We start from the raw sequence: 15396 nt of genomic DNA on the forward strand, positions 1-15396 counted from the left end.
AGCTTATACTAGTCCACTCCCGATCAGGTTTCGATCCCGGAGCCATGGTATGCGTATAATAAGCCAAAATAAGGTTTGTTTAAGGTTTCGGAGAATATTCCGACAGAATCTTACCAAAAAATGGAGGGGTTCATCGTTCTTACCAAGTTTCCGACTTATAGCATTCCACTCCTGGCCATGTTTCGATCTCGTAGCTAGGATATGCATACAATATGCCAGAATATGTGGAGGGGTTAATGGACTAGTGACTCCGGCCCCGCTGTGCCTTACATGTTGATCGGCGTTTGGAGGAGTTACGGGATTTCTGCGATTCTCACTGCCAAGATTTACTTCATAATTGGATTTGAATTTTACGGTAAAAAAACTTGTCATTCCTCGTGTCTCCTGAACATAAATCCTCAAAGCATCATTTGAAGTAATCTTAATGCGTTGCTTTCGTTCCATGTTGGAAACCCGCATAAGACCGTAGACATCAAAATCCGGCCCGTCCAAGAAATTTTCTAGACGCATTGCCCTTTTCTTTATATCTTGTAGACTGAAGTCAGACGGTAAAGACACGGGATGTAATTCGCCGCTGCGGCCATACTCATCATCACCAGAATAACCCAGATCTATCCAATCACTATTGCAGTGAATAAAAAATTTTCTTTTCCTTGGCATTTTTGGAGTTGAAAATCAATTACCCTGCAGTTGAAAATCAAGCAACAGACGCTAACAGAATATTAAATCTAACATAACCTAGTATTCAAATCTAATTGACACCAAATTTTAAAAAACCCCAAATTTTTCTATACTTCTAGGGTTTCCTAATTTTGAAATACAAATTAGGGTTTCCTAATTTTGAAATACAAACGAGCAATCAAAGTTTTCAAGAAATTCAATAAGATAAATTGATGAATCGAACATCTTACCTAAATGATTCGAAGAATATAAGTGGTTTAGAAAATGTATGTTAAGATAAAGAAGTAAACTTGAAAAAAGATAATGCAGATACTTGAGTGGAGAAGAACACTAATTTAAGGTGGTAGTGATTTGTTTGAAGGAGGATGAGTGATTTGAGGAGAAAATGTATAAAGTAAAATAAATACGAGTTAAGGAGCTGAAACGCGGTATAAGTAGTGAATAACAGTATAGAAGGAAATGTAAGGGACTATCAAAATACATAGAAGGAGATGTAAGGAACTATCAAAAAAAAGGAAAAAAAATAATAAGGGGTGTCTAAAAAAAATATTCTAAAATGCTATGACCCTACGTATTGCCGATGTGGAGCCTATTGGACACGCTAACTAACCGATGTGGACACCACGTAAGGGATGTCTAAGAAATTATTCTAAAAATCAATAGGGGTGTCTATGAAAATATTCTAAAATAATATGATCCTACGTAATACCGATGTGGAGCCTACGTGGCAACCAAATTCCAAATGTCATGGGTTTGAACTAGGGGTGTCAACGGGTCCGGGTCCTCCCGGGTATCACTAGACCCAGACCCGGACCCTACTTATAATGGTCGGGTCCGGTTCCTAACGGTTCCGGGTCCGGTTCCTAAACTTGTGGACCCAGAACCGGACCCGTTTAAATATCCGGGTACCCGTCGGTTCCGGGTACCCATTGGTTCTTAATAAAACTATTTAAAAAACCTCAAAAACTTAATATATTTCTCTTTTTGGCTTGGATTTAAGTAATTTTTATAAAAATTTATTATTATTTCTTATTAATGTACTAAATAAAGGTTAAATGTAAGAGAAAAAATTTAAATGAGTAAAATATCAAAGCTAAAACTAGTAAAAATACTTGTAATTTTGCTAAAAACATGAATAAAAGAATGAATAAACGGGTACCCGATACCCGCGGATACCCGATACCCGCGGGTACCCGATACCCGCGGGTACCCAACGGGTATTACCCGTTTGGACCCGTTTAAATTCGGGTCCAATCGAGTAATTATCCGCCGGGTCCTAAGTAGCTAATGGGTCCAATTTTAGGACCCGGAACTGGATCCAAATATACCGGGTCCGGATAATGGGTACCCATTGACAGCCCCAATTTGAACAACAAGAGTCATCGTCGGTAGAAAAAGGGAGTCATGAGTTTATAAAATGTATGTCAATGACATCCACAAAAAAAATGGTTGGTGTCATTGGATTCAACCGTCCACAAAGTGAACAGTAAAGGGTACAGAAGTAAAAAAAACTGCATGACAGCGACAATTGGCAATTAGGAATAGTACTGGGCCTTATTCGGTGTTCCGCATTTCACTTTGTCCACAAACTGAAATCAGCCCGTTTATATTTGATGGATGATTTATGTTTGGTTCCACTTGTCAAACCAAATGGATGTAGATTCACCAATCTCCCAAAGCAATGTGGTTTAGTTGTGGTGATGCATTTGATGCATATGGTTTGATTAATGTGCTTATGCCATCAGTCATTGAGTTATAAATCCTTGTACCTGTTTGGTGTATTTCTCGCTATTTGCACAATCATTGACACCAAAATCACTTTTTCTGATTTTCTTTTTGGAAAATTTGCAGAAAAACTCTTCACCAGACTTTACTGTCAGTTTCAAAAATTTACGATCTGTACCCACATGAAGCCCCCACAGCAATTGCAGATAAGGTAAGCAATCATGATATTGTGTTGATTCATGCAGATGACTGCCATTTGATATTCTCCGGTGCATTTATTCTTCATAGATTGTTTTTTGTCTAGGTGACCGTTTCTAATCCGATGATCTTCTTCTCCACAGGCATAGCAACAATTACCCATTAGATGCTTGTTGGCAGACATTGGAGCATGGAAGAAGTCCTGGAAATTGGATAAACTTTTCACTTCTACTTGTTGACGTAAGCATTCCCAGGTTCATTTTGAGTTGTCTGCATTGGTTGTGTTATAGAGGTTGATAGTTGATACCATTGAAGATGCCCCAACTGACATCTCTTGGTTTGTGTTCTTCTCTGTCAAGTTTAGTGAGGGCCTTGAGACATGATTATCTCTCTTTCCCAGTTGGGATAGCTCTCTTTGGATTCAAAATCAAGCAAGCAAGCAATGTTATACAGGTAAGATCTCACTTTTGTAATGCTATGTGTTTTTTTGTTTTTTTGAAGCATGCATATTATTAAATTACTTAAGGAGCTATTACACGAGGGTATACGATACCCATTCATTCATCGGTTACATTTGCATTGATATGCCATGAATCTGAAAAAGCAAAACGATGGAGCAGAGCGTGAGCGGCGGTCTCCGTATCAAAGTTGCACTGGGAGGAGATGTTGGAGTTGGAGGCCGGAAGGCCTTCCTTCAATGCTTTCCACAAGAAAAGCTGTTACTTTTGATGGACACGGTAGAGTCCATAATAACTTGGTAGATGGTAGGGATGATCGGTGCTCTTGATTGAAGATGCTAGTCAGGCAATTACGTCCATACGCTAAGGTGTACTTCCCAGGTGAAAATTGTGTATCTCCTTTATTTCCATCTTGATCCATTTGTGTATTGATCTCCTTTATTGTGTAATGCTATGTGTTGAAAATGAGTTCTTTGTTTTGCTTCAAATGTATGCATCCATATTTTTAATCTGTAGATATGAGTATTTCTCTGAAGTTATCCTACCTGAATAACTATTTGAAGTTTAGATATTCAGTTAATTGCAATATTATTTAGTGCAAGTATAATAGAATGTGTATTACTTGAAAAGACTGCAATGGTCAATCACACAACCCTTTTCAAGTTAATATACTGAATGCTCATTATGTTTAGAGTCTTCTGGTCAATTTAATGTTCTAAATGTTGACAAAACGAGAATGGTGTGTTCTTTGTCTGAGATTTGTTTTTCCTTTGTCTTGTTAAATTAGATGATAGAACAGCACATCTTCAGCATTTGTCTTTAATCTTGTACAGTTGAAATATATGGCGGTCTGTATCGGATGAGCCACACTTGGGACATAACCACAGTGGTAATTTAACTGACTCGACTCGAGTTCATAGTTTGACTTAATGGTGTATGGGCCATGTCAGGTGGCCCTAAATTTGAGTTTACTTTTAACTGGATGGAGTTCTTTCAAGTTTCTAAAAAACGGGACAAGTTTTTAAAGAACCATCAAAGGCATATTAATTAGTAAACAACCATTAGAAATGTATATTCACCTTCTTAATTTATCTCTTTTTTCTGTTTGAATTTAAACTAGTCCTTGTAATAACGGAATTAACGTTAATATTAATTCAAAAAATACAGGATCGGGGCCAACACCAATTAGGAGTCTAGTTACTTTAGGAATAAGTTTATGTTTCCTTATTTGTTTAGGAATAATGTTTATATAAGCTTTGCTTAATTGGCTAGTGTAAAAAAAAAAAAAAAAAAAAAGCTTGGTTAACCCAATTCAAAGGATTAAGGTGACTGACCGCTAGTTTGTTTTGACAAAAAAAACAATAATTTATATCTATCTTAATTCCGGTAGTAGTATCCTATCAAGATACCCTGCCGTTCTTCCAGGCTATTCGTAATTTTGTGTAACGATGCAAACAAGGTATTCATTCTTCCCGTGATCTGTTTTATTTTTCAATTGTATTTATTTTTCGTTATGCTATTTTTTTTGACTTATATTAGTTAGATCATATAAGCATGTAGTTAATTAATTGCTAATAGAGTCTTATCTTTTATCTTAAATTTTCAGCAAGCCTGTTCAGAAATCGCAGGATGGATATGATAAACTGCATTGTTAAGCTTGGTAGCCAAAATAACAGTACTCTTTTGATCTGTATGTATGGTGCTCTAAATGTCAGTGACAAGGAGAATTAATGGAACCACCTCAGAAACATAAGGACAACCCATAATAATCCTTGGATTGTGATAGGCGACCTCAATTTCATCTTACTTCAGAATGAAAAAGAAGGTGGAAATCCCCGTAGTCAAAGTGATATTGATGTTAATAATTTACTTTTGGATAACCATAATCTGTCAAGTATGCCATATATAGGGAATCCCTTTACTTGGACCAATAGAATAAATGGAAATGATCTAATTCTAGAGAGGTTAGATAGAGCTGTTATTTCTTATGATTGGTTCAATTGTTATCCAAATGCTGCTTTATATCACTTAACTGTTTTAGGCAGTGATCATTGCCCTATAATGCTAATCACTAGCAAAATGGAATGCAACACTAAGAAACCCTTTAGGGTGAACAAATCTTGATTTAGAGACCCTACTTGCTCTGAGCTAATCAAAGCTGAATGGAAAGGTAATACTAATGGTTCTGCTGGTTTTATCCTTGCCAATTGTTTTTACAACACTAAATATTGTCTCATAAACTGGAACTATCAACACTTTGGTAATAGTAATTCTCAGATTTCTAACTTGGAGTTTCAACTTTCTAATCTTACTAGAACTGTTAGAAATCACAATGACAGTAGGGTTGTGGAGCTAATCAGGAAATTAAAGTACTGGTATGATGTTAAATAAGATTTTTGGAGGCAAAGAGGTAAGGATGATGCTATGCTCTTAGATGATAGGAATACAACCTATTTTCATCAAAAAGCCAACTATAGGAAACAAAAAACCCAAATTGAGTTTCTTCAAAACAATATAGGTATTTGGCTTGATGAAAGACATGATTTTGAAACTGAGCTGCTTAGACATTTCAGTGACATGCGTAGAACAACACATCCCCCTAGCTCTGATACTTTTCTTGCTAGCCTAGACAATATCATAACTGATCAGGATAACCTTATGTTAACTGAAATGCCTTCTAGTGAGGAAATTAAGAAAATTGTCTTTGATATGAAGCCTTGGACAACCCCAGGTCCAGATGGCTTTCCACCTGGTTTCTACCAGTTAATGTGGGACACAGTAGGAGCTGATGTTGTCAAAATGGTGAAATCTTTTTTCCATTTTAAATACATTCTGAAACAATTGAACCATAACTTCACAACTCTCATTCCTAAGAGTAATTGTCCTAGAAATGCAGCAGATTTTAAGCCAATTATCCTATGCAATGTGTCTTATAAAATAATATCTAAGTTGTTAGCCTCTAGACTTAAGAAAGTTTTGCACAAAATTATATCTCCATCTCAGACTGCTTTCATATCTGATAGGCTAATCCATGATAATATAGTCAGTGCTCATAAATTGATACATTCCATGAAGAAAACTAAGGCTAAAGATGATTGTGTTGCTATCAAACTTGATATGTCAAAGGCTTTTGACAGAATAGAATGGTCTTTCCTCCTAAACAGTCTAAAAAATCTAGGCTTCTCCTCAGATTGGTGTTGTATGATCAACCAGTGCATTTCAACCGTCTAAACCTCCATCCTTCTCAATGGTGCTCCAGGTAAAGTTTATTATCCCCAAAGAGGATTGAGACAAGGAGATCCCTTGTATCCATATCTCTTCATCCTGTGCATGGAAGCCTTGTCTAGAATCTTATTACAAGCTGAACATGATAATCTCATCCATGGTTTTAAAGCCAATAAACACTGTCCCCCTAATCTCCCATTTGTTCTTTGCTGATGATTGTCTTATTTTCATAAAGGCAAGAACTAGAGATGCTAGAAACTTAGCTAGTATCATTGAGCAATTTAGCAAGTTTTCAGGGCAAGCTGTTAACTTTGAGAAATAAGCTTTAGCTTTTAGCAAAAAAGTCCCAATAATATGAAGAATGAGATTGCCAATATTCTTAGAATTAGAAGAATGTCTTTGAATGAGAAATACCTTGGTGTTCCTCTTATTTTACAAAAAAGAAAATTTGATTCTTTCAAACACTTGATTGACAATTCTAAGGGTAAACTAGCTCATTGGAAACCAACCTATCTAGCTCCACCTGGTAGAACTGTTATGAACCAATCAGTTCTAGGAAGTTTAGCTACCCATCACTTAACTGTATTTCCTATGCCAAGGGAGCTCAATGATAAGTTATACTAAAAGCCTTATAAGTATTAAGAAATATTAGTCATATTAAACACGAAACAACACTGCATACATAGTTTCCAGCACTGCACTTTTCATTACCAACACAATGTTCTTGAAAACACAACAAATATGAGACAAACATACACATACAATGTATAACCACTTCCCACCGTAACACTCCAGTTGTTTAATACACAGTGGAGGTCCTGAACTCGGCAAAACATACTCATATTCACTGCCCACCAGACATACAATCCATCTCATATACATAGAAGTGGTCCTGATCTCGGCATACACTTGCAACCACCACCCACCGCGACACACCTTATATTTTCCAATACATGAAGGTGGCCCTAATCTCGGCATTACAACAAAAACCAGCATCGAATAATCTAGATCAACAGAATGCACACAACAAGGTACACAACAAAGCAAAGAACGAGCAAACAAAATTGTAATAGCTAACACTACAAGGTAAAAGGTGACGTTACGCTTACCCCATCTTCATGAAATTCAAACTGGAAACTCATAAGAACCTATTCTACAACATATTAAATTTTCAGCAGGTTCTAACGGCTAGAATTCCCGGAATCTGGTATTCACTGGACCTGATTCTTACATAGTTTACTGCAGACACAGTCCTAACAAGTAGGGGCTTTAGGGTACCTAAGTTCGTCCAAACTTCGTGAAATTTTCACAGGACATTCATCATAACAGATAGCATATGCATATAAAATCTGAGCAAAATCCAATGGTTAGTTAATTCATACAAGAGTTAAATCAAAACTACACAGTGACAGAATTATGCAGAAACACATTTAGTAAACACAGTCGATTCGGAGCCTTACCAGTGTCCGATCGTCTTCAAATTTTAACAAAAGACACATGAAAAACTCAATTAAAACATATACAAAATTCAACATAAACCAACGGTTGGAACTCAATTTACAGGTAAAACAACTTCTACGAATCATATGTACTTTTAGGGTTTCAAAAACATGTTTGATTTAGGCTTTACCCTAATAACGATTTTGAACTACCATAACAAATATAAAGCTTAAATAAACACAATTAAATTGATAAAGCAAGAACAAACTTGCCTTCACAAAGAGAATGAAATTAGAATCACACCAATCGAGAAGGACAATCAAAATCAACGCTGCAACCCTAGTTTTCTTTCACCTGGACGTTCCCTGTTCACAATTTCTAATCGGCCTGAGTTATTTTTGCAAAACTAGGTTTATGGCTCTCTGCAATAACCTCTAATTAATAGTGGTGGCTTTAGTGATGTTGGGTTGGAGAACGACTTTCTGAAGTATAAACTAATTGTAGAAAATATAGTTTTCTTTGTGATAGTTTTTCTTAACATTTCAGACAGAGAATGCGACTTCATAGTTTTGTTCAGGAATCGTTGGATAGACTTCATGGCTTGATATTAATGTCGTAGACCAATATTTTTTTTTTGAACCATGGTAAACAAATATGATGTATATACTCCAACATACAATGTAAGTATAAGTAGAGTTCAGAGAATGTCACATAAAGCTCGAAAAAGGATTGCCATCCATATAAAGGTCTGCAATTCTCATGTCTCTACAACTGGACAATTAATCTCTTTGTTTTCTTTTTTCTCTTCTTCATGGCGTAGAGATGTGGAAACGTTTGTAATTTTACTTAAAGAAAATTAAGTATTTTTTTTTATTATTGTTTTTGCAGAAACCCATATGACTAATATGCTTTTGGCTCTGACACGATTGAGATGGCAAAGCTACGAAGATCACAGTTTGTTTATTTTTGTAGTTGGATTGCCATATTAATGGAAAAATCTACCATAAATTCATACCATGGAAAAGGTCCTGTTATTAAGGGTAAACAAACATCTTGATGCATGGTTTATCAGGTTCTAATAACCAATGACTCTAGATTTACAGGAGAACTGTGTAGGCCATTATGTATGGCCTAATACCTTATTCTGCGACAACGATTGAAAGTAGCAAAACTGATGGTATGTATATTAGCTTCCCTTTCTTCTGATTCTCCCCCGATTGATTGTTTTTTTTTCTTTATCCAAGGCGACTATTCTTTCGGCAACAGTAAACAACATTAGGAATAAAAATAAACTGACATGCAACCTTATCTCATTTATTATGAAGAAACTCAAGTAAGAATGTAAGGTTGATAATTTTCTTAAATACTTCTATTCATACAACTTCAATTTATACATTTCGAGCCTTATAACTTTAATCTTCATTGGTTGGCTACGGGTTTCATATTACTTCATGTGATCTTTTAATTAAATAACATCATGTAAGTATTTCAAAGCATGGCTATAGATATCCTAGATTAAGGGAGAGTCATGATTGATATCTTCGTAAAATGACATATAACAAATTACGCCTTCTAAAGGAACTGGGTTAGTTTTTTTACATAAAATATTTACTGCTTTTGAAGCATTTATGATTACGTGTATCAATACTAACCCAATAGGGAAAAATATGGTTTGGTCTTTTTTTAGGTGGTCCCATGTCTATTTGGTCATTTCAAAAATCACCTTTTCAATTTGGTCCATAATTATTTAAAAATATTTAAATATCTAAAGTACCCTTTCTCTTTCTTATTTTATTTCCTTGTCACATGAATCATTTTTATGCTTTTCTCTCTCTTCTTTATTTTCTCTACTAATTTCTCTTTCCTCTTAACCTTAATAGGTAAAAGTTTAAAAATTAAATATTTCTAAAAATACAAGTCAAAAATTAATAAATTTTATATATTCGGAAAGCCCTCTACGATAGCTTTTCAACAGTACCATTGTCGCTATGTTTCAAAGCTTTTAATTTTTTTCGGTATAATAGTAGTTCATATTCGAGAATGAACACTATTTTATAACATGGTAGATCATTCTAGTTCTAGCAGTTCATTTCATAGAATGAACTCGTATACACTAGCAATTTATTTTGTAAAATAAACTCATAGTAATTGTTCAATTTGAAGAATGAAGTCGCAATGGTAGTTCATTATTATAGTTCATATTGAAGAATGAACTCGTGATAGATGTTTTTAATTTCAAATGAACTCATAATAGTTGTTCATATTGTAGGATTGGTAATTCATGTTGTAAAATGAACTCGTAATAGTAATTAAGAATGGTAGTTCATATTGTAGAATGATCTCGTAATAGTTGTTCATTATGATAGTTCATTTTATAAAATGAACTCGTAAACGGTAGTTCATATTGTAGAATGAACCCGTGATAGGTGTTCATATTGTATAATGAACTCGTAATAATAGTTCATTATACCAGTTCATTTTGTAGAATAAAGTCGTAAGGTAGTTCATTTTGTAGAATGAACTCGTATGTTATTTAATCCAAAGAGTTCACTTTTTGGAATGATCTAACTAGCATGATAATTCATTAAAGTAGTTGATTTTGTAGAATGAACTCGTATAATAATTCATTTTATAGCTAAAAAATAAGGCAAAAATTAAAAGCTCCGAAACATAGCGACAATGGTACTCTTTGGAAAGCAATCGTCGAGGGCTTTCCGAATATATAAAATTTATCATTTTTGGACATATGGTTCAAAAGATATTTAAGTTTTAAGGTTTTATTTATTTATTTTTACTAAGAGAGAGAAAAAAGAGAAAAAAATGGTATTTTTGCCACTATCAAAGGACTGTGACATCATTGATGACGTCATCCCGCGTGGGTATTGTCCATCCTAGGACCAAACAATATTTTTTTGGACCAAAAAACAATTTATATTTTTAAAAAGAACCAAACAGACAGTTGACTGGGTCAACTGGATCAAACTAAATATATTATTCTTAGGACCAATTGGTATTTCCTACAACCCAATATCAGTTAGAAATGGGAGAGCCTACGCGGCCAATTATCTGTTTGTTAGGGGCTGGGTAAGCTGGCGTTCTCCATTACTATTACAGTCTTTTATGCAAAATATTTGTGTTTTCCAGTATTTTATAGAGTTTTATGTATGTTTTACGTACGTGACTCACTTTAGTGGTAGTGCTGATAGGTCTAAACCGTGGTAGAACAAGTAACATTGACTACATGTGTGAACTTTAACTGCACATTATGGGTTTTAATAACATGTTCATAGATATATTGCTCGGATATGTCTTTGAGATTTAGTCTTATTAGTTTTGCAGTTTAAAAACTACCCAAAAGTATTTCAAATATCTTAAAGAATTTGTTGTGTTATGATTGATAAGTAATTTTAAGCTATTTGGAGGTCTGTTATTTACTAAATAACACACATGTGCAATTTTTTTAGTATATTGGTGTTTATCGGTGAAAATCGTTTCTGCCGATTTTGGTAATATCGGTAGGTGAGTGAGAAACAAATCTAAATCCTAAACAAATGTACTGCACGGGAGTACTTTAGATTCGAGAGATCAATCTGTACAACTCCGGCCTAAACCAAGAAATGGTCGTTCCGGATTTGCTTCGGTCAGAAAGAGGAGGAGAAGGGATGGTTTAGGGAGGGAAGCGAAAAGAGTGTTGAGACCAGAACAGTTCTGGAAAAGTAGTACTTGACTTGTATCAGAAAGTGAAAGCTTTGGGAAATCTAGCAAAGTTGCCTTTCTGAGTGTTCTATTTCTCCTTGACCAAAAACTTGTGTCTTGGTGGAAATACGTAAGACCTATTTTTACAAGTCTAAGTGAAACGTACTCTGGCCTCGTAAGAAAAAGAAACGGATGAGTTAAATGGGAAGAGGTGGTAACGCCTGGTATTGATGGAATTTGATGGAATTGATGTTCCACAGTGAAAGAGCGTTTCACCATTACTTCCTGCATTTACTAACCGTTTTATTCTTAATACACTGTCTTGAAACGGGCATCTGTGTATGCCGCACGCTGTAAACCGCCAAACCAAAATCCTAAAGAGCATCCCCCAGTTTGTGACATGTATTGATGTCTCGAGTGTTTTCATGGAAAATGTGTAGCATGTCGCTGGTGTTTGATAAGTTGAACTTGAGAGACGTGCCGGCTCAGTGGCGACCTTCGACGGTCGAGATTTTGCATCTTAAGAGGAATCGTGGCCTTTGATGTAGGCGCGGCATGCCAAAGTGCAAGGGTTGCACGGCATGTTCCAATGGCTTGTGTGGAATGCCTTGACTGTAGGTTGCACATCGGGTGCAAGTGGTAATGCCAAAATGCAAGTGTTGCATGGCATGTGCCGATGGCGCGCGTAGCGGCTTTTGGCCCTAGGTTTGCACGGTTTGGCATGTTAGGTTGCAAGGGTCGCTTGGCATGTGCCAATGGCGCGTGTGGTGGCTTGGCCCTAGTTTTGCACGGCTTGGCATGCTAGGTTGCAAGCGTTGCTTGGCATGTGCCAATGACGCGTGTGGCGGCTTGGCCCTAGGTTTGCACGGCTTGGCATGCTAGGTTGTAACCGTTGCTTGGCATGTGCCAACGGCGCGTATGGAAGCTTGGCCCCTAGGTTTGCATGGCTTGGCATGATAGGTTGCCAGCGTTGCTTGGCATGTGCCAATGGCGCGTGTGGCAGCTTGGCCCTAGGTTTGCACGACTTGGCATGCTAGGTTGCAAGCGTTGCTTGGCATGTGCCTATGGCGCGTATGGCGGATTGGAAGGGAAGCGCTTGGAAGGGAAGCGCTTTGGAAGGGAAACGCTTGCAAGGGAAGCGCTTGCGGTTTAGGGTTTGACACACCCAAACCCTAATTAGCGCCCTTTACTAGAATCGCTGTAGAATCCGCGTACGGACTCGGATTTTGACGGTCCGCTCCTTTATCGGACACGAAACAGAACTCTCCATCTCCTCACTTGAGAATATTTAGCTTTTGAGCTTGTTTTTGGGGCTAAAACGACCCGACAGTAAAACCAGGAAGAATTCGGAAGGGGTGGCAGTATGGCCAAGGTTAGATTTTGGTTGTATGGATGGCATGGTATGCCTTTAGCGTGCAAAGAGTGTGTGGTATGTGCGTTTGGCACATGTGGCATGCCTTGGCACGCGAAGCGGTATGTGCGTTTGACACATGTGGCATGCTGCTGGCACGGTGGTGCGGCTGGCATGTCCGGCATGCTGCTGGCACGGTGGTGCGTCTGGCATGTCCGGCATGCTGCTGGCACGGTGGTGCGGGAATTAGGGTTTGGTGTATCGAAATCCTGATTTAGTGTTAAAAAAGGTACTCTGGTAATTTTTGTGTAAGCACGTTAAATGCTCTAATAAATGTGTTAGTGTCACCGGTGACGTCATGCTATACGTGAGGTTTTACGGTTTTACCCCTGGTCCTAAAACCACCATCAACAATTGGACTAGGTGATACAACAATTACGCAGTCCAATTAATGGCTCTTGGAATTATGAGGTAATTGTGCTAAAGTGAGCCATTATAATTTCTCGATGCAAATAAAGTTCGTAACTGAAGTTTTCTCTCTGTTTGTCCGTACAATGATACCAGGTGTAGTTGTAGGGAAGTTCGTCTTTTTTTGTTTCCATTGGTGACGTTTCCATGCTTATTCTTTTTGTTTATTCAACTCATGGCAGGTGTAATGTCTGGAATTCATGTTTATATTGAATGATTATTTATACTTCAGGAGGAGCCCGAAAAGATAAAGACTGGACAGAAAACGAGATCGAAAAAAGAATGAGAGCCTAAAATGAAGCAGCCATGATCTGAGATGATATTTCTGGAAAGAGTTCTTGAGTTGTAGTAGTTAATACTTAAAGTATATAGTCAGGGTGCACAGGAACCGAGCCGAAAAACCAGACCGGACTGGAACCGGTGGAATCGTACCTGGTTTTGTACCGAACCGAGATACAAGGTACATGTACCAGTCCAAAAAATAGGAACCGAGACTAGGGAGGTATAGGTACTCGGCCCTAACCATATCCTGTGTCGTCCCGTATCGATTGTACTGATCAATATTGAACGTTAGATTTAAATATAATCTGATGGTGGTAGATTTCTAGTACCTATAGAAATTAGGTTAGGGTTTAGAATCAGAAGTGTTTCATTTTTTTTTTTCCTTTTTCAGTTCTTCTTCTTCGCCGCTCTTCTCCTCCATCACTGTATTCATAAGAACACGCCACTATCACTGTTTTTTGATTCATTCAACAACAAGTACACACCAAGTAACTAATTTCTTTGATTATGATTATGATTGTGATGTTTCTATATTTTTTTGATTTTGATTTCAATTTTGATTATTTTCTTCTTTTTTTGTGTTCAGTTAAATTTAGACTGAGGAGTGATCGATCTATCTGTTGGGTACCCGAAATCTCGATCTATCTCGATCCTTTTCGTAGAAGCAGCACACCAGAAGAAGAAGAAATTTCAATCGTAACCTATCTGATGCTTTCGTTGATTTAATTTCATAATAATCATCTGAACTTGAAACATGGGTCGCAAGGGGTTTTTCTTTCCCACTATCCAAATAAAAATATCGAATAATTTGATGATTGTTAGGCCTTAGTCAAGAATTTAATGATTAACAGGAATGGGTATTGGCTAGGATTTCAGTTACTATATGGATAGAATGGGTGATGGACTGATGGCTACTGTCAAGTGTTTGATGAATTGCCCAAATTAGTTTTCATTCTTGAATTTTCTATATGCTAAGAACGATGAAGTGTTAATTAAATCTAGTTTGGAATTTAATGGAATATACAATGGCTTAGTGTTTTCTGCTGTATTTTCTATCTTGGAACTCCTAAGTTGCACATAGATTTGATGATTTTACATAAATTCTAGCCGTTAGTGCTAAGTCTTTCATTTAATCAAGTCTGCACATGACTAATGAGATATTCATTATTTCTACTCTGTTCAGTTGGTTCATGTATGTACCTAGTATGATCTTATGCTCTACAATCCATCTTAGCTTATTTTAATCGGTTGTTTGTCTGGAAAAATTAAGGACCGAGACTAGTATCGGAACCGTCCCTGATACCGTATTGGTCTCGAATGGTATCAGAATCGAGGTACAAGATACAAGTACCGGTCTAAAAAATAGGAACCGAGGTTAGGGAGGTACAGGTACTCGGCCTCCGCAAGAACCGAGTCGAACCACACAGTGTGCATGCACCCTTAGTATATAGTACAGTTTATTGTATTCCAAATTTGTGTTTTTGTTCGGCAAGGACAGGCCTAGGAAGGGGCAAATCCGGGTTATAACCCGTCCCTAGATTTGAAAAAGAATTTTTTTAGCATACGTATTAATCCTTATTTTGGGTTTAGCCCAACACTGAATAGATCATAGCCAAGTTTTAGCCCAGCTGTGCCCACTGTCAAAAATTGGAATGATTTTTTAGGGACCATGGTTTTTTTGAGGGGATCATGATTTTATTAGGCCACCTTCCCTATAGTGATAAGGAGTGTCCTAAAACGTTGAAATGACTAACCTACCTTAACCTAATTTAATTTAAAACCAACCTAATAACCATCTATATATATATAACCACCACCTGCTCCCACCACCACCGCCCACCACCGCCGATTACCACCACCTCCACCTCCGAT

The sequence above is a fragment of the Papaver somniferum genome, chromosome 5 (assembly GCF_003573695.1).
Source record: "Papaver somniferum cultivar HN1 chromosome 5, ASM357369v1, whole genome shotgun sequence".
In the NCBI taxonomy this organism is placed as follows: domain Eukaryota; kingdom Viridiplantae; phylum Streptophyta; class Magnoliopsida; order Ranunculales; family Papaveraceae; genus Papaver; species Papaver somniferum.